Here is a 21,163-nt window from a genome sequence, read left to right as displayed (position 1 = left end):
TAATGGAGCCATTTAGCACAGAAAAGGGCCTAATAGATGTAGGAAAAGAAGCTTGTTTGAACGTTGGAGACAATTAGAAGACCCCTTAAATTAGTCAAAGGCAATTTTTTCTCCCTCCCTCCTTTCCACAGCTTGCAAGCAGCAGGTCTGAAGAGTTCTGTTCTCCAGAAATGAAACAATGCTTTTACCCTGGAGAAAAGGAAATGCATTGTATGTTCCGATCGTCATAAGCATGAGTTACTTAATAAAAATATGCTAACAACTTGACCTGTAGAACTGTTTCCTCAGATTGCAACACTATCTGAAGGATTTTTGTAAACTGCCATCCCTTGAAAGAGAAGCAGCACCATAATCTTTAAAGGCAGCAAGATACAACAGCAGCCTGTAGATATCACTCTGGAGCCATGCAAAGCCACATGATAACCCTCATTTTTAAGATTTTTTATTAGGTCTAAACTGATATTGCTGTGTGCCTGGCATTCAGAGCCAACTACAAAATGTTTTCAATCTGAACAGGGAAACTACTGATGAAAAAAGCAGCCTGAAGGAAGGTCCTTGCTGCAGGTAACCCATCACTTCCAGGATAACTGTACCACGCTGTAATGGAGCTGTGTGCACACAGGGATCAGAAATAACACCTGGCAAGGCACAAGGAGGGCAGCAAGCTCCCTTACAGGCTGAACAAGAACATGCCTTGCAGTGAGGCATTGCCAGCTGGAGCCAGGATTGCTGCTGGTGGGTCAGGATTCATGCAGAGCTGCTGCCTTGTCCATGACTGCAGCAGCCACAATGGTTAAATACAGCAAGTAGCATTTGGCCATCAAGAAGTGGTCAAACTCAGTTGCCTTTCAGCCTTGCTGGTCTGGTCCCTGTCCTGCCTAAAGCCAGTTGCACCCTGCTGTGTTGTAAATGTAGAGGACAAAGTGCTCTTATTTTCTCCATCCAGTCTGCTAGGGTTGTGACACCAGAATTCTTAAGAGAGCAGATCAGAGCAAGCAGAGGGTGGTAGCCCAGCTCTGAGGTGCAGAATACAAAGCTCCTTGTCTTGGGAGATAACCTCAGGGTATTTTGAGAGCACTGAGCAGCAGCCCTGAGCAGCACGAAGCCCAGGGACACACTGTCTCTCATCTTATCAAAATATGTTGGACAGGGATGAGGAAGTCGCATGCTTTGCAACCAAAGTGCCCCTGCCTATGAGGGCAGCAGCTTTCTCTTTGTTCCTCAGACAAGTTCTGTACACTGGAAAAGACAAGAGGGATCAAACTCCCTGGGTGATTTCAGGTGGTAACCGAGCTGAGTCAGTTGTGTATCTCCAGTTAACACTAGTTTTCAGGAGGCTCACCTTGACTGTTTTCCTGTATTGCAGAAGACGAGCAGCCCTCATGATGCTGCTATCTGGAATGGAACAAACCTCATACATAAGAATGCTCAACTCTTGTTCTGGGTTGCAAACGCAGACTGAGATAAGTGCTCTGCATATGACTGAAAATAATGCCTAAAGCAAATATAAGACACACTGCTATCCACATTCTTGCAGCATGGTGCTTGTTGCTTACAGAATGCCCTCTATCTTTTTATTCCTATTGTTTAATTTTCTCTACCAAAGAGATGGCAGTATGAGCTGGAAGCCCCAGCACAGCATCTGCAAAAGGTGTCAGGTACAGAAAATCCTGTATTACCTGCTCAGCTGCGCGTGGACTGACTCACATGGTCAAAAGGGGAGATGTGTGCTTCAGGGCACAACACTGCTGTTCATACATACAGCCTAGCCTTTTTCTTTTCAATATATGTTAAACATCGCTAAAAAGGAAATTCATATTTTAAGGTTGAAATATCCTCCAACTGTCCCAGAGATAAGAAAAATTCCCTTACATATATACAATTAAAAAACTACAAATTTCCAGAAGCAAATGAAACGCTCTGCTCATTAGCCTTTTCTGTAGGAAACATTTCCCTTTCCTTGTACATTAAAAGCTGAATCATTTCCTTAAGACAAACAAGCAAACCCAAGTCAAGGACAAAGAGAAACCCCCACCCTACTTGCAGCAGCAAGACCTCTTGTTCACACAGCCCTGTGCAGCACGGGGCTCCTCTGCCCGCCTGAGCAGAGCAGGAGCAAGGAGAGAGGTACCTGTAGCACATCCCAGATGCAACACTGAGGTGGTGCCATGATAATTGCTCAGGACATACTGCACTCTTACCATTGCAGACTACGTATTCTTTGTCATGCCTTTGTTATATCCTTCTTTTGGAAAGCAGATCAGGTCCTATGCTCAGCTCCGGCATCGCAGAGGAAGACGCACAACTGATACCGTGTGATACAAAAGGGGGAAAGAGAGGTCAAATTTTTGATGCTACGTGTCTCTGTTTTAAAGTTTTTCATGTTATATTTAACATTTCTTCAAAGCTTAGATAGTTTTTTCACTTAGGTGTAAAAAAATTGAAATATCTGTGACACCTTAACTGGAGAGAATCCCCAACATGACCGTGCTGTCCATGCAAGGTCCTAACACAACCCTTGAGCAGATGTGCTCAGTACACCAGTGCTGGGCTCCCTGCCAGTTGCACACCATCCATCCAGGCTAACTCAAAGAATTTCTTCAATAAAAGCAAATCCATAATTCTGATAGAAACCTGCTTAGTTGCAACCAAGGTAAAACATAGACATGGAACAGGAAACAGTGTTGTAGTTGGACTCAACCACATGGTCAAATCACCTGAAACAAATCTCTCCCAGCTATCGTGGGCATTCTGAAACACGTTTGTTAACTTTGAAATAGATAATGAAAAATATCTCTTTTCCTAAAAGGACAGCTATATTGTTGTGTAATAAAGAACAGATGTCAAAAAGTATTTCAAAGACTTGAAAAATATATATATGCTAGAAAAACAGTATATAAAGGCAAGAGCTCAGAGCTCTGCAGTGCAGCCCCACAGCACTGTGCCACGTGTGCCATCAGGGCTCTGGCTGCCAGACCCCAAGGCTAGCACACATAGCTGGGCAAAGCCCCACTGGAGTGACCACAGCACAGCTGGGAATTGTTTCCCCACTGTAGGAGATTTCTCCTGGTGCCTCTGGTCACATGCAGGGAACTCAGATGTTGAGAGAAGCTTGCCTCAAACTGTGCAATGCGGGGCACAGCCAAGCCCTGGAGGTGTAAAGAAGTGTGGTGCAACCCCAACTGTAGTGCTCAGGAGAGCCAGGGCAGCGGGGCTGAGGAGCACTGCCAGCTTACAGCACCGAGCAACCAGCTCACTGCTTAAGCATGTGCTCAAAGAGCAAAGCTGAGATCCAGTTTCATGCACAGTTTTATTAGAGGCCAGGACTGAGGCCAACTGTTTATCTGGTGTCTGGCCTAAGAGCTGATAAAGACTTGGCTGAAATTTATATAATCTGCCATTAATAAAGGCAATTTATGATAGTCTGAAGCAAACACATGACCACCGCTGGCTTCAGTCATGGTACACTTAGCAGAGGCCAAACATTAGGCAGCACAGAGATGAGCCTGAATTCACTTCTTGTCCTTAAGTGCTGATGCCATAGGTCAGCCTGAGACAAAAGATGGTGTACAAGGTTCTGAGTTGGAATTGCCAGGCTCTGCTCATATAAGCTGCTTTAGTACAACCCAGTACTGCACTCCATTCCACCCAGTGCACATCCACAGTGTCGGCTCCAGGAACCACCCTCCCATTGCAGTGATAAACCTGAACCTGAAGTGATAGATGGATGAGTTAAACGCTACACACTACAAGTAGTTATGCTGCTGTGCAGCGGGATGAGTCACAGCCCATAAACACCTTTTCAGAATTAGAAACATCCAGATCAGAGACAGAAAAGCTATTGCATTGCTGCTGCATTGTGGTAATTTGTGAACAGGCAGAGAGGCTGTTGTGCTTTACTGTGCACTGCTCTTAGCCCAGGTGCCAGGATCCCAAGGATCCCAGCTCCCTGCAGGAGCCCAGCACTCCCTGTAAGAGTACTGGGTACTGCTGAACCCAGTACAACTGCTGGACACCCCAGCACAAAACACAGGAAAAACAGCAAAAACGAGCTGACAGAACTGAATGCACAGGAACACTTTTGATTTTTATTCATAACCAAAACAGAATTCAAGGAAATATACTTGCCAAATATTACCCCATGTAAACCCAGCTTAATACAAAGGTGCATATTCCATTGCCTGCAAAATATTAAAATTTTCACTTACCTATAATATACAAATCTGATGCTTACATAAGCTCTGCGTATTTAAGGAATGCATATTGAAATGTACATGCACATTTATAGTTCAAATTCATCATTTAAAGAGTTCCATGTCCCTATCTGGAAGCCAAGACATTTCTTTTCAAGATCTGTAATGAATGAGATCCAGATACAGGGTTGTTTCACATCAAGTTATCATCAGTGCCAAAAGTTTCATCCAGAGAAAAATTCCAAGAACAATTATGTTGATCTCAATATCAAAGACCTGGTTCTGCTGTATTCCAAGCAAAGAAGGCATCTATGAACGCATGGATAAATCACTTTAAAAGTACATGTCAGAGGATATTAAAGGCAGGCACATAAAATAATCTCTAGAATATTGCTAAATGAGTAATTTTTCAATCGTCTTTTCAGGGCCTAATATAATGTCACCATGATTTAATGCTAAAGGATTCTAATATGTTTACTTATTTAAACATGGAATTTAATCATCAGAGCTTGATCTCTCCAGATCATCTGGCTCTATAGCAAAATTTCACTGAAAAGCATTTTAAAATTCATCTGGGTTCATTCCTCTCACCATCTCCACCTACTTTGAATTACTCCCATACATCAAATCAATGCCAAAATTCTTGGCAGTGGAAGTTACACCATGCTAAGATCTGGCTCCAGGTACGAAGCTGTCAGGAGTGAAATGTCAGCACTTTCTCCAACAGCTCTTCTGAAGCACCTGGCTCAGGTCCTGCTGGTTTGCCCACCCTGCTCCCCTGCTGAGCTCCCCAAGCACCTACAGCCATCGGGGTTGAGGCCAAGCACGTCCAACATGCGGTACTACTGCTGGAGAGAGACAAGAAGTCAAGACTCATGGGTTTGGCTACTTGGCATCTATTCATTCGTTGAAGCTGAAGTCCTTCATGAATGGAAGCTTTTATTGATCTCAGGACAAAACAAGAGAGGAGTCAGCAGCAGTGCTGGAAGCTGAGGATGCAGTGTGGCACCACCAAGGGCAGGCACCACGCGTAGCAGGAGGCTCTGCTGTCATTAATGTTCATTTGACAGAGAGTGAAGTTTAAGCAGAATCCAGTAGCGTATACCCAAACCTGAGTCTCTCATGTGCCTCTTGGCGAGGTTGCATACTCACTGTTGGCCTGGTGCTTACAGAGAACCAAGGGCCATGAATACAGGCACTGCAGGAGCTGGGCCAGGAATGCCTGTGGTTGATTCATGGATTTGAACAAATGCCAAGCATAGAGGCCACAGGGAAGCTGCAGCTCTGACCTCTGGGAGGAAGGGATGTGGTTGAAGGTGGAGCTGGCAGGCAACATCTGAAGCACTTGCAGCACCTGAAGTTCCCACAGGAACCACAGTACTGAGAAACCTGGGTTGTCTCCGGGCTCTGTTTTAATCTGCAATTCATGGCAGTTGGTGAGACACTGAGCTGAATTCAGCTTACAGCCACAAGCAGAAAAGAATTTAATTCAGCCTTTGTTGAAACAACAGCTATTAGCCAGTGATGCTATCTGCTTCAAGAACAAAAACATTAAATAGAACTTGGATGATCTGTAATACATATGTCATAATTTAAATTATGAGCACGTAATTTGTGACAATAGGCTTCACCAAGGGAAGATTGGGCCTGACCAATCCAGTGGTCTTCTATGATGGAGTAACAGGATTGGTGGGCAAAGGGAAGGCAACTGATGTCATCCATCTGGAATTTTGCATGGTCTTTGACATGATCCCCCACCAAATCTTGGCTCTATGTGGGACAGATATGGATTTGAAGGAGGGACTTTTCGATGCATAAGGAATTGGTTGGAATATTGCAGTCAGAAGGTAGTGATCAATGGCACTATCCAGGTGGAAGCCAGTGACAAGCAGTGTATCCAATGGATCTGTCTTGGGACCTTTAAGATCTTTATCAATGACAGATGATGGGATTGAGTGCACTCTCAGCAAGTTTGCTGATGACCTCAAGCTGAGTGGTGCAGTTGATGCAGCAGAAGGAGAGGATGCCATCCAGAGGAACCTTCATAAACCTAAAGGTGACCCCACATGAATCTAAAGAGGATCAAGCAAAGTGCAAGGTTTTGCACACAGGTTGAGATAATCCCAGATATGTATACAAAATGGGAGAAGAACTGGAGAGTAGCCCTGCTGAGAAGGACCAAGGGATCTTAGTTGATGAAAAACTGAACATGAGCCAGCAGTGTGCATTGCAGCCTGGAAGGCTGATTGTATCCCAGATTCCGTCAGAAGAGGAGAGGGAGGTGATTGCCCCCTTCTACTCTGCCCTCATGAGATTCATCTGGAGTATTACATCCTGGTTTGGGGCCCCCAGCTCAGGAAAGATGTGGAGTTTTTGAAGAGGGTCCAGAGCAGGGCTACAAAGATGCTCAGAGGGCTGGAGCACCTCTCTATACAGATAGGTCAAAGGAGCTGGGACTGTTCAGCCTGAAGAAGGGAAGGCTGCGGGAAGACCTCATTGCAGCCTTACAATTTTTAAAGAGAGTTTATAAACAGGAGGGAAGTCAATTTTTTATGCTGGTAGATAGAGATCGGACAAGGGGGAATAGTTTTAAACTACAGGAAGGGAGATTTAGATTGGATGTTAGTGGCAAGATCTTTACTGAGAGTGATGAGGTGCTTAACAGGCTGCCCATAGAGGTTGTGGATACCCCATCCCTGGAGGTGTTCAAGGCCAGGTTGGACACTGCCCTGGGCAATCTGATCTAGTGTTGATCTAATGACTAGCAATCCCACCTGTGGCAGGGGAGTTGGAACTTCATGATCCTGAGGTCTCTTCCAACCCAAGCCATTCTATTCTATGAAATGGCTGGTAACAGCACCGCAGTTGAAAAAGACATCCCATGATTTCAATAGTGAGTACAATATAAAAATATTCTGCTTCTAAATGACAAGATAATTAAAAATTGCTTTATAACATCTTGCCACGTATAGCATAGCATACCTGGCTTTCACTCACACACTGCATGGATCCGGTTTGCTCCCTGGCAGCACACGGGCAACCCTCAGTTAGACATACAAGAGGATCACAGTCCTGGAGAGAATTACAGCTGTCCTTAATCCAAAGGGAAAGAAGAGCCCTCTAAATGATACAGAAAATTAATCACCACAAGCAGCAGAACTGCTTTGACAGCAGAAAGCAACAGATCCCAATGAAGGCCCATCCTTTCTCCACCAGGTGTGTCAGACACCAAGCCAGGGCTCAACCCCCAGCAGCCCAGCCTACCCCAGCCCAGTCCCACAGTGCAGCCAACATCTTCCTTACTGGATGATCTGCTCCAGGTGTGGCATGGTGAGGTCTTACAGCTCATCTACCTAGTTGTACTGAGCTGGGCTGCTTACTGACTTCTTTTCTATTATTATTTTATTATTAATTCTATGAACATACATGAATCTAACAAACATTCGATTATGGCTGCTTTCATCACAGATTTCACTGAGTTCGCTGCACTCAGGCTCACTCCTTTAACATTAGCCCCACTGAAATGGAAGAAGATACAGCACTACATATTAGTCAAACTGCAGAGATCATATTAGCAGCTGGGGGCTGTGCTAACTCCGGAAGCGACACCCCCAGAGAGAAGAGCTGATTCAAGACAAAAACACAGTTTGTGTGAGCAGGCCTGGGAGGTATAAGTAGAGGTCAAACTGCAGAGTACTGACCTCACAACAACAAAAAAAACCCACCACATTAATCGATGTAACACAGAAGAGAATTTGATGCAGTCCTATAGCAAGTCTTAGAGACAAACCCAAGTGCTCTCTAATAATGTGAGCACAAACCTATTTACATTTTTCATTGCTTATGCAGCTGGTTTGGATCTCCAGCTATATAGAATTGATCAAGCTCTGTATGCACATCTGGACTGTAAGAGTCATTTATAGAGGACAAAATTCTATTTTTTCCTTCTAGGCTCCTCTTTTAGGTTCTTTGCATCACCATTATTAATAAAATACAAGATTTTCCACATAAAGTGAACATTTTGGAGATCTTGTACAGAGGGAGACGCTGAAAATCAGCAAGATGCATTGCAGATAAATGTAAGCAGTTCCTATACAATGCACATGGGCATACCAGTATTGACACAGCATAGGAATTGACTGATGAATACTTCCAGACCATCATATTTCCTCACTGCTATAACACCACTTTATCAGAGCTGAATTCAATCTTAGACATCTCAGTGATTCATGACAACATAACGGAGCCAGCTCTGTAATTTAACCAGCAAATTACCTCTTTCCAATCTGCAGGGGAAGCGATGCACAGTATACAAGAAAATAGGCAGCTCGTGGAGGAGATGCATTTATCTGATTCACGAGGAAAGACGTACAAACTCGGTAAGTTCTTGGTACAACAGGAATGAGCTGTAGGATTGAACACAAGAATATTTACTACTTTTTGAGATATTCCTCATTGTTGGAGCAGTTATTTGAACGTAATCATGGTGTTTAAAATCTAGATGCAGTCCTGCTGCTACCATGGGATCAGTTTATAATTACTGGAGTCAATGAAAGGAGCAGCACATTCTGTCAGTTTTCCCTGAAATGTCTCTGTATTCCCATTTGGCTCAAATTCAGAAAAAAAAAAACCAAAAACCAAACACTATTTGCCAGACAGCCTAGTTTGGAAGCTGTTAAAGTTGTCTGCGATGAAGACAGAAGAACAAAAATTGTACCTTCTTCCTTCCCAAAGGAAGCAAAGCTGTGCCCCCAAAGACACTTTTTCAGAGACACAGAGCAATAAGACAAGGCATTTGTTTTCACCTGGGGAAGAGCAGCAGAGCTGCCTTTCTCTGGGCATCGATTCAGCTCTTAAAGTAGAACCTGAGCATATGGCAGCACTGTAAATAGTTAGGGCACAAAACAAATAAATAAATAGTACCTGATAGTATCTGAGATTAACTTAAGCCAGCAGGAGGAAAACCTCTGCAATTTGGCATTAAACATGTAATGATTAATTTCCCCAGTAACAATGAGGCAGTGTCCCCTAGTGGTTATAGCACTGGACAGAGCCATGAGCCCAGCAGGATGCTCCTTGTCACACAGATCCTCATGGCACAACTTCTGGCAGCTCCCTCTGCATGAGTTCCACAACATCACTACGGTGCCTCACACATGACTTAACAGGAACTAAACAGGCCCAAGCTGCCCAAACATTAGGTCCCAGTTAATGTTTATTGATGTCCTATTAGCTACGTTTAGGACCTTTTATATTTTTTAAGCAGCCATGAAGTCAAAAACCATCTCTGAACACTATAGTGAGTGCTTCTATGAGAACAGAACAGGTAGGGTATTGAAAAGAAAACTGATATAGCCCTTTACCATATGGGACCACTGGAGACGATGCTGGGAGGCCCACAATATGAAATATGCCACCTCTGATTCCCAAGTTTCTCATGAAGAAACAGTACATCAGGTCACCGTGAAGACTCATGAAATGGTCTTGAAACATGCATCCTAGAACAAGGGTCTAGGAGACTCAGCACATCACAGAGTCAAAAAATACTAAACATACTCTGACTCCAGAGGAAATAACCAGCTCATCTTACTACAGACTTACTATATTAATGACATCTTTAGACCAGAGAGCAACAAAAGAAGAGTTTCTTGGTTCTTTATGCAAATCACATTGTTCCTTCAGTTGAAAATGATTCCTGAAATAACAACTTGCTAGACCACTTTTAGCAGCTTGCTCGAAAACACTGTACCAAAGCCAGGAAATGTCTGCTGTGAGATTTCAGCTATGCTGTCAGCCAGCTTTAGAGCAGAGAACAGGTGCACCACAAACCTCAAGAAAAGCTTTCTTTATTTTTACCTGGGAAAAGAAAATAAAAAAAATCACATTCCATAAAAAGATCAGCTTGAAGTGAGTCTTGTAAAAATTAGATGTGCTGAAACAAGCCGGTATCACAGAGTTCCCAATTAGTCTGGTTATAACAAGGTGACTAACACAGGGGTTTTGAAGATCTCCACAGTGTTTCGAATTACGCCAAGAGCTTCTCAAAGTATTGTTAACTTGTGATTTAGCTTGGATTTAAATGTTCAGACTGGTTAATTAATAATAACTAATTACATATATATATATATATATATATATAGCAGATACATACTCATAACTGAATTTGTCTAATCCAAAGCATGTAACATACAGTAAGATAAATGAAACATTCACTCTGAAACTGGGATGTATGGAAATAACTAACCAGATCTCTACTAAGAGAATGCCATCTAGCACTTGCAATAAATATTCTCAGCTCATTGCAGAGCTGGTGGATTTCCAAGCAATCATGATTGTGATACATTGAGACATGTTACCAGGGGAACTTGATGAAATGCTACAGTTGAGAGAAAATTTTTGACCTAGTGGGAGTCCTGGAATTTCTCAGAGCGTTGCATATTTCTCTCTATTTCAGCCAAAACCAGCAGGCCAGCCTTCAACATTTAATGTTTCTCCAGAGCACTAACAGCTTCTACAATGGAGACAGAAAGCTTAATCACATTTTAATTGAGCCAAATCAGATTTCCAAATTCAACACACATTCAATAGACATTTCTTCCAGTTAAAATACAAAACCACTAGGCCTTCTGCAACAAGCAAGTAACTTACCAAAGATAGACTGGAGGGTTAAAATATAACTGCGTGCACGTGAAAAAGACATCTTTTAATAGAGCTACCAAAGGGGTAGTTGGTATACATTCTCTTCAAGGCACAGGAGTTTCCTCTGCAGGACTACACAACCCATCTGGGCAGCTGAGTTCCCCATGAGTGTACGGTAGCCACTGGTCATCTCTCCCCTTACTACGCTTTTTCGGACTCTTCCTGTGAAGAGAGGTTGAATAAGAGACGGTGGTAGGGCTGCCACTGGGCCAGAGAGGCAATTTACTGGAAGCAAACCAGGCCACACAATTATGGTACCATAATGAGAAGTAGACCAAGAAGCAGCTTATGAAGAGATTTATACAGTAGCTCAAAGCTTGTTGAACTGCATACTTTTAAAAATATTATTACTGAAGAATGCTTATTTATAAATGCAATAAAGGTTTAAATTTCAATAACACACCTCATGTTTTTTTGCACATTTAAGAGACCTGCCACAAATCTGTTATGAAAGGATACTAATTCAAGACCACACGCCTCTGCCAGACTCCATCAAATAGAATTCTGACTATGCCACAACACATACAAGGGCATTCTTGACTTTAATTGCAATGATCATCCCACTGATGTATAATTTTGTGGAAGCAGGTTTTAAATTGTGTCACTGGAAATAGTACAACTGTACAACTGCTTCAACATCACATAATTACGTCTCCCAAACTCAAACTGAATTCCATTGTGCAATACCATAAGAGAAAGCTGCCAGAAGCCAGCCATGTTCATTCCAGACAGTCACAACAAGCATGAATCTTCTTCCAGCTCTCAAACAACTACTTCCATTTCTGAGGAAATCAGCACTACAGATCCCACTCCTCGCAGTACACTAAGATTAAACCATCTTAGGCATCAGGTAGCTCAGTAACCTACAAATTCAGTTCACTTCTTCCCTACTAAGTTCTGACATCTAATGCAGTTTCCGAAAACCTTCCTGTTCTTAGGATTAAGTAGCAAAAAAATAAACAAGAGAGGCATAAAGGTAGCAATGATTATTATTGATGTTTAGCCACATGTAATTATTGCACCTAGTTATGTTTCAACACTATTTCCCAAGACACACAAAAGCCCTTCCTAGTTCTATCAGTTTTCAATCCCACACTTAGAACTCTAAGAAATACCCAGATGCAGCATAGAGGTTGTTCTGTCCATGTTTCCCTACAATACACAGTTGGAAGCTGTATGACATACTGAAGAACATTCATTGCAGAAAATGTGCTACCAAAGATCATATACCAAAACACAGTCTTACCAAAGCACTGCAATCCTATTATTACTATTATTGTTATTCAACAAACAACCATAGCTTTTCCAAGAAGCAGTAATGCTTACAACTGGTCTGACAGTGCAAATGACCGCAGAATCCCATCTCAAGTTCTGATTAACAGTTCTATTTATTTTTTAGAGCAGTCTTCTCTAAAAAGAGGGAAAACGTAATCCTCTGATTAATGACTAATATAACCAAGTCCTTCTATTAGCAGGTTATTTTTAAGATACCTAAACTTTTCTCTTAGCTGCTATGAGAGAAATAAGAGGGTATTTATTTCCCTCATCATATGACTAAAGGAAATTTATCATTTGGTTGAAACAAAGTACTGCTATTTCCTCTATGGAAATGGAAACACTAAATCATACATTTTTCTCACATACCATATTTTGAAAGGTCTGCATTCTTTCACGTTTCAGACTCAAATGTTCCCACAACTAAAGCTTGTTGTAGAAGCATTTGACTCTTAGAGCACTCCCACCTCCAGTAACCAATCAACCCCAAACACTCACCAGTTTTACATGTAGTCTTGTTCATCCAAAGTAAATAACTTAGTCTGTTCACTGGAGATTTATTATTTTAATGTGCTCGTTTCATTGTTGGCCTTGGCAGAAATGTCCAAGTTCAGGAGGAAAGATAGTGAAGACTGACAAACTTTAAATCCCAGAGTTACAAAATTCTACTAGGTAACAAATGGGAAAGATAATTAGCCACAGCACAAGCCATCACACACTTAATTTGGAGCCCCACCCCTATCAGATATTGTCATAAAGATGAAATCAAAGAGAAAGTGATGGCCATCATTTTCAACCACAGGTCCTGGAACTCGTAAGAAACAAGGAGAGCTCTTGAAATCTGGGGGGAAAAAAAAGCCTCTATTCTCTAAATTCTGTGGTTTGGTTACACATCAGTGATTTATGGTCATAAGCTGGACCTGGGACTGCTGTGAAGGAAATCGCCTTGGTGACAAAATACAATCCTTGTTTGCAGTAAAAACTGGCTGAACAGTCATCACATAGTGCCAAATAATTATATGCACGCGCACACACACACACACACACACCAATAGCAAAGATAAGTTCCTCTACAATTTGTATGCAATCAAAATTGAACCACTGTTTTGTCACTTCTGCTTAGGTTTGTGAAGGGGAAGCTTTGAGACATCTCCATAATTCATGAGAAAATAGTCAAATAAGTATAAATAAATTAAATATCTTTTAACACTGAAGTTTCATCTTGAAATTCGTATTTTATTAGGCATAAAAGGAGTTCTATTTAGATGGGCCAGAACAACTTCCCCCCCTTTAAGGATCATTGGCAAAGCAAATTGTTTCTACAATTTGTGGCCTCACTTTGGCTCCGTATGTTAGTTATTCATGGAAGAAAGCCTCTCTGGTCGTCAGACTTCAACTTCTCAATCACTGCAACTCCCTACCTTTTCTGTCATTTTTGTGGTAGCCTTTATAACTGTCAGCTGGACACAAGCTAGCAACATGCCCTTACAACCCAGAAAGCCCACCATATCATCTTGAAAAGAAGCGTGGCCAGCAGGGCAAGGGAGATGGCACTCTGCTCCGCCTTGTGAGAGCTCACCTGGAATACTGTGTACAGACATAGAGTCCTCAGTACAGGAGAGCCATAGATCTGTTGGAGTGTGGCCCCAGACAAGGACCACAAAAATGATTTAAGTGATGGAACACCTCCACTACTTGAACAGGCTGAAAAAGCTGGGGCTTTTTTAGAGCCTAGTAGGGAGACTGAGAGTAGCCTGTCAGACTCCAGACAGGGGCTATAAGAAAGAAGGGGGGGGACTCTTCAGCAGGGTCTACTGTGACAGGTCAAGGGGAAATGGTTTCAAACTAAAGGAAGAGAGATTTAGATTGGATATAAGGAAGAAAATTTTTACAGTAAGAGCAGTGAGGCACCGGCACAGGCTGCTCAGAAAGGTGGTGGTTGCCCCTTCCCTGGAGACGCTCAAACTCAGGATGGATGGGGCTCTGAGCTGTAGGTGTCCCCGTCCATTGCGGAGGAGTTGGTCCAGATGTCCTGTAAAGGTCTCTTCCAACTCAATTCCATGATTTCTTCCTGTAAGAAACAGACTCAATGCAATTCAGGAACCCAGTTTCAGTAGAGCAGAATGCTGCATACTTTGCAACACACAGATATGTTCAAAGAAACTTTCATGTGCAGTATTCTGTCACCAAAAATAACCCAACTTCTGGTTGATGACAGAGACTGGATCCTCCTGTCTTCTGCTAAATAATAGCTTGAAAATTACCCATATAGAGTGCAAAAGGGAAGCAAAGTATTTTCATAGAAGCAGTGGAAGTATCATTGTGAAAGCAGCATAGATATTTTTCAGATGTACAGTTTTATTCTCAGTAGAATTCTTCCAGATAGTCAAAGGAAGAACTGAGCCAGCCCTTAATTTGCAAAATCTTTTCCACCTCCTTTTAAGTGGATGAACTGCAAAACAGCTACAGCAGATGAAGAAAGATGAAACGTAACCAGAACCACAAGTATCAGATACACCAGGAGTTCAGTTTGGTGAACCTGAGCTACTGCCAACAATAGAAAGGAAAAATGAAAAGCAATCAAAAAACCAGAACATTTCTAAGTATCAGTACAATCAACTTTAAGTCTAAAATAGCCTTTGCTAGCTACCATTTTCTGATGTCCTCTGGGACTTCTCCCTGCCTGTGCCTTAAAGCATGGCTCACTTTTGCCTTCAGACAGCACAGATAACAGTTGCTGCTCAAGAGGCATTATGGGCTCAGTGGCATTATTCTTTTCTCCACTGTGAATTTGCAAACTAAAATAAAGCTGTGAGTCTCTATATACTCTTTAAACCACTGCTAAAACTCAAAAAACAAACAAAAAAGAACACCAACATTTCCAAGTGCCCCCTATCAACCATACCATAGGTCACCAGCAGGATGCCATGCACCTCCAGAACACAGGCTTCTAAAAGGCTGTGACCATACTAAGTAGACTGAAAGGTGTACATACATTTTGCTGTCCAGTGTGGAAGCAGATCCTATCAACTCACTACATCTCAAAGACGGTATTTTACTGAGATGCTGAATTTTCCATACTGTTGAAAATTTCAAGGTCTTTGAACATGCCTCAAAATGAAAACAAACTCAAAATATGAGAACTATACCTCTTCTCTGTGACCATTATTGATTTCAGCTCATCCACAGTATGGTAGTTTTATTTTTCCTCTCCTGACAGTACTTTAGTGATAAAAACTAAATCAAATCCAACCCTCCAAACGCTGCCCTTGTAGAAATGCACAATAAATCAGGCCCAACTTTCTAAGCACTGACCTTGCCACTGCTTCGTAGGTGTCCACATTTGAGCTGAAGTTTTCCTTGTCCTTATCTGGGAAAAGATAGTGTGAATTAAAGCTTTTTTTTTTTCCCCCTACTTGTTCTTCTTTTCTTTTTCATCAAACAGTAACTATTACCCTTTGCCATCCCTCTCTCATCCCTTTTTCTTTGGTAAAATTGACCTCAATAACAAATCATTCAAATAGAATTACAACATATATAGTTATTTAAAACAACATTTAGTAAGGCTTAAGTAATGACTGCTTACCCCTAAGGAAGAATAAAAGGTTTGGCCTTGCCTGCATCCTGAAAATATTTCATTTCAGCAAATAATCTGAAGAAGCTTTGGAGTATGAAAGTGAGACAGCATATGTAACTCTGCAGTTGTGAACAACATAAAAGCAGCCACATTAAAACACGGGAATGCCTAATTTCTGTTGTAGCACTTGGAAAAAAAAAAAAAAAAAAATCAGCCTTCCAGCTTTAACAGGAAAGGATATAAAAAAAACAGATGGCAATTGTTTTGAATGCAGTTCATTGTATTCATTTGCTGACTCAGCTTTATTTCTCATTGTAGACCCATTACATCAAAAACCTCAGGTACTTACAAATAAGATAGAATTACTGCAACTACACAGTTCAGAACATAACCATTATAGCCTGTTAACCTTCAGACAGTCACATTTACTTTTCTGAGGTCAAAATAAGGTAAGCTTTTGGAGTTCTTAATATTGTTCACAAGCATAAGCAGCCAGCTCTAAAAACATGTCTGCAGTTCATCAGCACTCCTGCTGCCACACTTCATGAAATTCTTTAATTCAATCAGCATGCTGGCATGGAAGGATACACTCTTGCCTTGCACATTCCTGCTTGTGTATGCTGTTCATTTGGGCAAACAGCATTTTCATGAGCAGAAAGAAAGCAACGTGCACATATTAAACAACAAGCTCCAAAGTGAAAAGGCTCACAATGATCATTTATGTTACCTCTTCCTCTGTAAACCAACAGCGTACACACAATGAGGCTTTTCTTTTTGCAAATCAAATAAAGTATCTTAACTGCTAATTCAGACAGTTCACTATTTCTTATAGTACTGTTACTATCTGAATGGTTATTAATAATCATAATCATTTTACTAATGCAGTGCACTGAGACTTTAACAGTAACATGAGAATGGAGCCTTACATTCCCTACACATACAAGCCTTATGAGGAGTAGCTGAAATAACTGGGATTATTCAGTCTGGAGAAGAGGAGGCTCAGGGAGATCTTATCGCTCTCTACAACTGCCTGACCTGAGGAGGTTGTGGTGAGGTGGGGATAGGCCTCTGCTCCTGGGTAACAGCATCAGGATGAGAGGAAATGGCCTGAAATTGTGCCAGGGGAGGTTAAGATTGGATATTAGGAAAAAATTCTTAGAAATCTAGAGCAGCAGTGGAACAGGCTGCCAAGGGAAGTGATGGAGTCACCATCCCCAAAGGTGTTCAAAAAAGGACAGATGTCACAGGCACGGGTTGATGGCTGGACCAGATGATCTTAATGGTCTTTCCAACCTTAATGATCTATTATTTAACAAGCTAAAACATTCAGAGTGATAGCAACACTCCTGGCAATCCTGTAAGAAAACACCTGTCTATAAATACTGTATAAAACCAGATCAACGCACAAAAAGCTATTGTCAATTGCAAGGCATTCTGACATAACAGTACTCAGTACTCATAACAGTATCAGACTCAACTTCGCAGCTGCCATTTCATTCTGATCATTATTTAAGATATCACAGATCTCAAATTTAATTTTCAATTTGCAGACTGCATGGAAGAGTGGGTCTTGCAATTCTTGCCATGTAAAATTTAGCAGAAGTTCTGCTGTAACACTTCAGGAGATGCACTGTAACTTCATAGCCTTGTACATATCCTGTACACAAACATAGCATGCTGCAATTCCTACAGACTCCCAGCTTCTGTTTCCACCATCTAAAATAATTATTTGACTTTCAGTACTTACTGTTGCCAGTTGTGTTTGGAGGTATGCGATGCATCTCTACTCTGGCTTTACAACCTCATTAGAGGGTATCTGAGATGTGAGTACAGAAATCCAATCTGTGTTCGCAGAATTTTGCTCTCTGATCCTAACATGGTATGAATAATTTTAAGTACATTATTTAATTTAAAATGTAAGTACAAATCCTTTAAGGACTATTTTCTCTTAGTTCCACATTTCACGCTGCTAAAACAAAGTCGTACAGAAATTGCGTTCTGTTGTTTTTGCTTTTTAATTAACAAAAGGTGACTCTTAGAAATAATGGGAGAGATCGAGAAATTTCACCTCAAAATTAATCTCAGAGCCAGCATACCATGAAGTTTAAACAATTCCTCCAGAAAAAGTTAATTTCAATATTTCTGTTTGCAAGTCCCAGTAGTTTAAAGACTTTCACAGAAAGCATTTTAGGAAATGGTTACAAACCTGCTTTAAAACATGGATCATAATAGGCAGTGTACTGTGTAACCTCCTAAGGCTACCTGAAAACTGACATTAAGATATTGCTGAGACAAGGATCACATGCCCAGTGTTCAGAGATATTATCATCCAGCCATCAGGCTGCAGCTGGTGCTGCTGAGCTATGCAGAGAAGTGCAGCCCCTCTTACAGAGCAGCTATCATCTCCTTGGGGTGCCTGAGCTGCAGCCCATGCTCAAGTGCACTGCTGGACTGCAGCTAATCCATGGCTTGTGCCCATCTGAGAATTCTTATGAAGGCTACAAAAAAAAAAAAATCCACACTTTTTGTATTTTTAAGAAAATATCATTTGAATCTCCCGATGTTCAAATAATGAAGTGTTCTGGAAGAAGGGAAAAGCAGGAATTAGGAATTTTAATACAGAATGTCACCCATTTTTTATTCCTACAAGCAATGAGCAGGGCTGCATTTGATACCATTCCTTCCTCTAAGCCCAAGCAGCATTATCATATCAACCTGAGAGTGATTACAGCAGTTGCATCATGTCACCTGCAGCTATTCCTTTTTCTCTCTGCTTTCCATTAATCTGTATTTCTCTGATTATCACAGGATGTAGTCTTGGCAAAGACTAACTCATCTAATCTATAGTGGTATTCCAAGCCCTTTGAGAACCATCAAGACACACTAGCTTCTGGAAGCACCATAAGAACATCTCCATTTACTTCTGATATTTGTCAATTTGTTTTGCTTTTCAAAGGAATCAAGTTAAAATGGAATCTTCTTTCAGTTGCTGAACAAGCTATTATGAATGATTTCTATTCAAGAAGCAAACATCTCATTCTCTACCAAGCTACTTAACCCAAAACAGAAAGCGTTATCAACAGAAGTTGCTGTGCATCCATGCCACTGACTCAGGCACACATGCAGGGTATCTGTACACATCCATTGCTGAGAATCCATACAGTAAGTGACCAGCAGCTGCTGTAACTAAGAAACAAGACAATTAAGCTCAAACTCCACTTAGCCTTCATGTTTACCTCTGTAAAATAGTTAAATGTTCTTGGTTACAATTTTGATGGGTGGTAGTCTCAGGAAAGATTAGTAAAGAATGAAAACAGAAGCTCTGCAAGACATAAAAAGTAAAATAAAATATGCTGATATCTGATAACAAAAAAAAAAATTGTACCCAATTCATACAAAAAGCAGCTCTCAATGTCACATCCTATGTAAAGAAAGCACACTGCAATTTTTTACTCAAGAAATTTTCAGTTTCCTTGTCTCCTCTCTTCAATTATCCTAAATCCTTTTTACTCTCTTCTGTACTTAAGTAAATACAAGGGCAAAAGCACAGACAAATGACAAGCTACATTTGGCTAGCAGGATTAACTGTAATTTTTCTTACGATGTCAAAACTGAAAGAAAGGAGACATCTTTTCTCTCTTACAAAGCACTGCATTTGTTACAACTCTTCTAAGGACTAACTTGAAGACACTGCATAGATAAGCAGCATCCTTCTATGCTGGCCTCAGATTTATTTCCCTCATTTTTATATAACTCAGACATGGATTTCCAAAATAAAGATAATCTGTTCCAGTCTCTGTTCCAGCCAAGCTCAAAGGAAGTTACATTCAACTGCAAAACACAGAAGTCTGGATATGATTAATGAGATGCATAACTAGCTCTATATTTGACAACATAGTTTAATTACCTGCAACATTAGTTCTGGAGGGAGGAAAAGGGAAGGAAATACGTGCCAAAGCCCATCACCCTGGTCCAACACAATACCACAGGACTGCTATAACAAGGTGTGCCTTACAGCACTGACACCCTCCTCAAAAATTTTGCATTGATTCCATCCCCAGCCAGAAGTTTGGTCTCAGATGTTGGGAGAAAGGTCAGAACTGCAGTGAGCAAGTAAGCCAGAGCCACAGCCCCACCACAGTGACCTCCTACTCTATCTCATCAGTTGAGTTAATTTGTTTTATCAGCCCATTTTGAATTCAGAGCCACTCAAATACACAAGACGTAGCATTTTTGCACATTTGAGATGCAGCAGTAAAGTAAGGCAGCAGTTTACTTTTTCCTAAGCATCATCTAAAGGTGGGTACCATATTGCACTGATTTGGGAAATGAACAGAACCAGTCTCCTCTCTTTTCACTGCTGCAGTAAGCATAGGAGAGAATCCAACACAGTAATAAGAAAAAATGTTATCTCTTTGTGGAAGGAATTAATTCTGTTCCTCTTTGAAGTAAGAAAAAAAATAATTAGCAAAGTTGTCAACACAAAGTATAACAGTAAGCAAAAAAAAGTAGATGAGCACTGGATGGGAAATCCAAGAAATTAAAAAAAAAACATCAGGGTCAAATTAAAACTAGAAGCCTGGAAATAACAACTATTTAAAACTCAAGATAAACACGAGTACCTATCAAACAACTTTGGGCCTTCCTCTAGTTGGGACAGTCTAAATTCAAGGTAAATTCAAGATACAGAACCACTTGGGATTAGGCCTTCTGTTTCTGACATGCTCTGCATTTCAGAATCAACCAGGGATTATAAGATCATTTCCCATTGACTAGAGATAATAAATGAACTTCCTTCTTTTGCAAGGAGATGCAGTTTTCTGGAACACAGAATGTTTCCAATTGTTCAGCAACTAGCAGAGTACACAGCACCAAGATCATAGAGCTGCAGCTCCCTGAAGTCCGCCAGCTCTAGCTTTTGGCAGAACAGTATGAGCAAAGACCATTTCCAAGATTATCAACTTATTAACATCTGGATTTGTCAGAGCATTCTCCCCAAAGTGACTATGCTGTAGGACACAATTATGTAGCATAATTTGTGAAGTACAAGAAATGAGTCACTTCACAGCCCACCAGAAAAGTATGCAGACAGCACTCAAAAGAATTGTATGCGTAAGAGAGGGCTGAGATACTGGTGTGCAGCAGCAAGGAAAGGTCAGATTTCAGAACCATCAGGTTCTTCAAGCTGCAAGGGGTAGGGAATCTGTGTGTCAAACAGCTATTATTCATTGTAGAATGTCCCTGCCCTGCACACAATAAAACTGACTATCAATCCACAGCATTATTATAGCTGACAACAGCATTTCTCAAATTCTTCCTTGTATTTATTATATTATAATTATTGTATTGTATTATTATTGTATTGTATTGTATTATTGTAATTATAAATTATTATTTATTATTTATTTATTCCTTGTAT

General features: G+C 41.0%; 1 long non-coding RNA gene across 3 annotated transcripts; it reads right to left on the bottom strand.

The window, feature by feature from the left end:
- Positions 1–6,627: 6,627 nt before the first annotated feature.
- Positions 6,628–21,066, bottom strand: LOC128078750 (uncharacterized). Of its 3 annotated transcripts, none has more exons than XR_008205787.1 (5): positions 15,483–21,066; positions 14,060–14,238; positions 10,842–11,054; positions 8,469–10,704; positions 6,628–7,265 (listed from the first exon to the last, which is right to left on the bottom strand). It is a non-coding gene; the product is annotated as an uncharacterized LOC128078750 (long non-coding RNA). The 3 variants fall into 3 exon arrangements; XR_008205786.1 differs by having other exon boundaries at positions 10,842–14,238; positions 15,483–15,537; positions 17,492–21,066; XR_008205785.1 differs by having other exon boundaries at positions 10,842–14,238.
- Positions 21,067–21,163: the final 97 nt, after the last annotated feature.

The sequence above is a fragment of the Tympanuchus pallidicinctus genome, unplaced genomic scaffold (assembly GCF_026119805.1).
Source record: "Tympanuchus pallidicinctus isolate F22 unplaced genomic scaffold, pur_lepc_1.0 scaffold17, whole genome shotgun sequence".
Taxonomy (NCBI): domain Eukaryota; kingdom Metazoa; phylum Chordata; class Aves; order Galliformes; family Phasianidae; genus Tympanuchus; species Tympanuchus pallidicinctus.
This window is presented reverse-complemented; position numbering and strand designations above follow the sequence as displayed.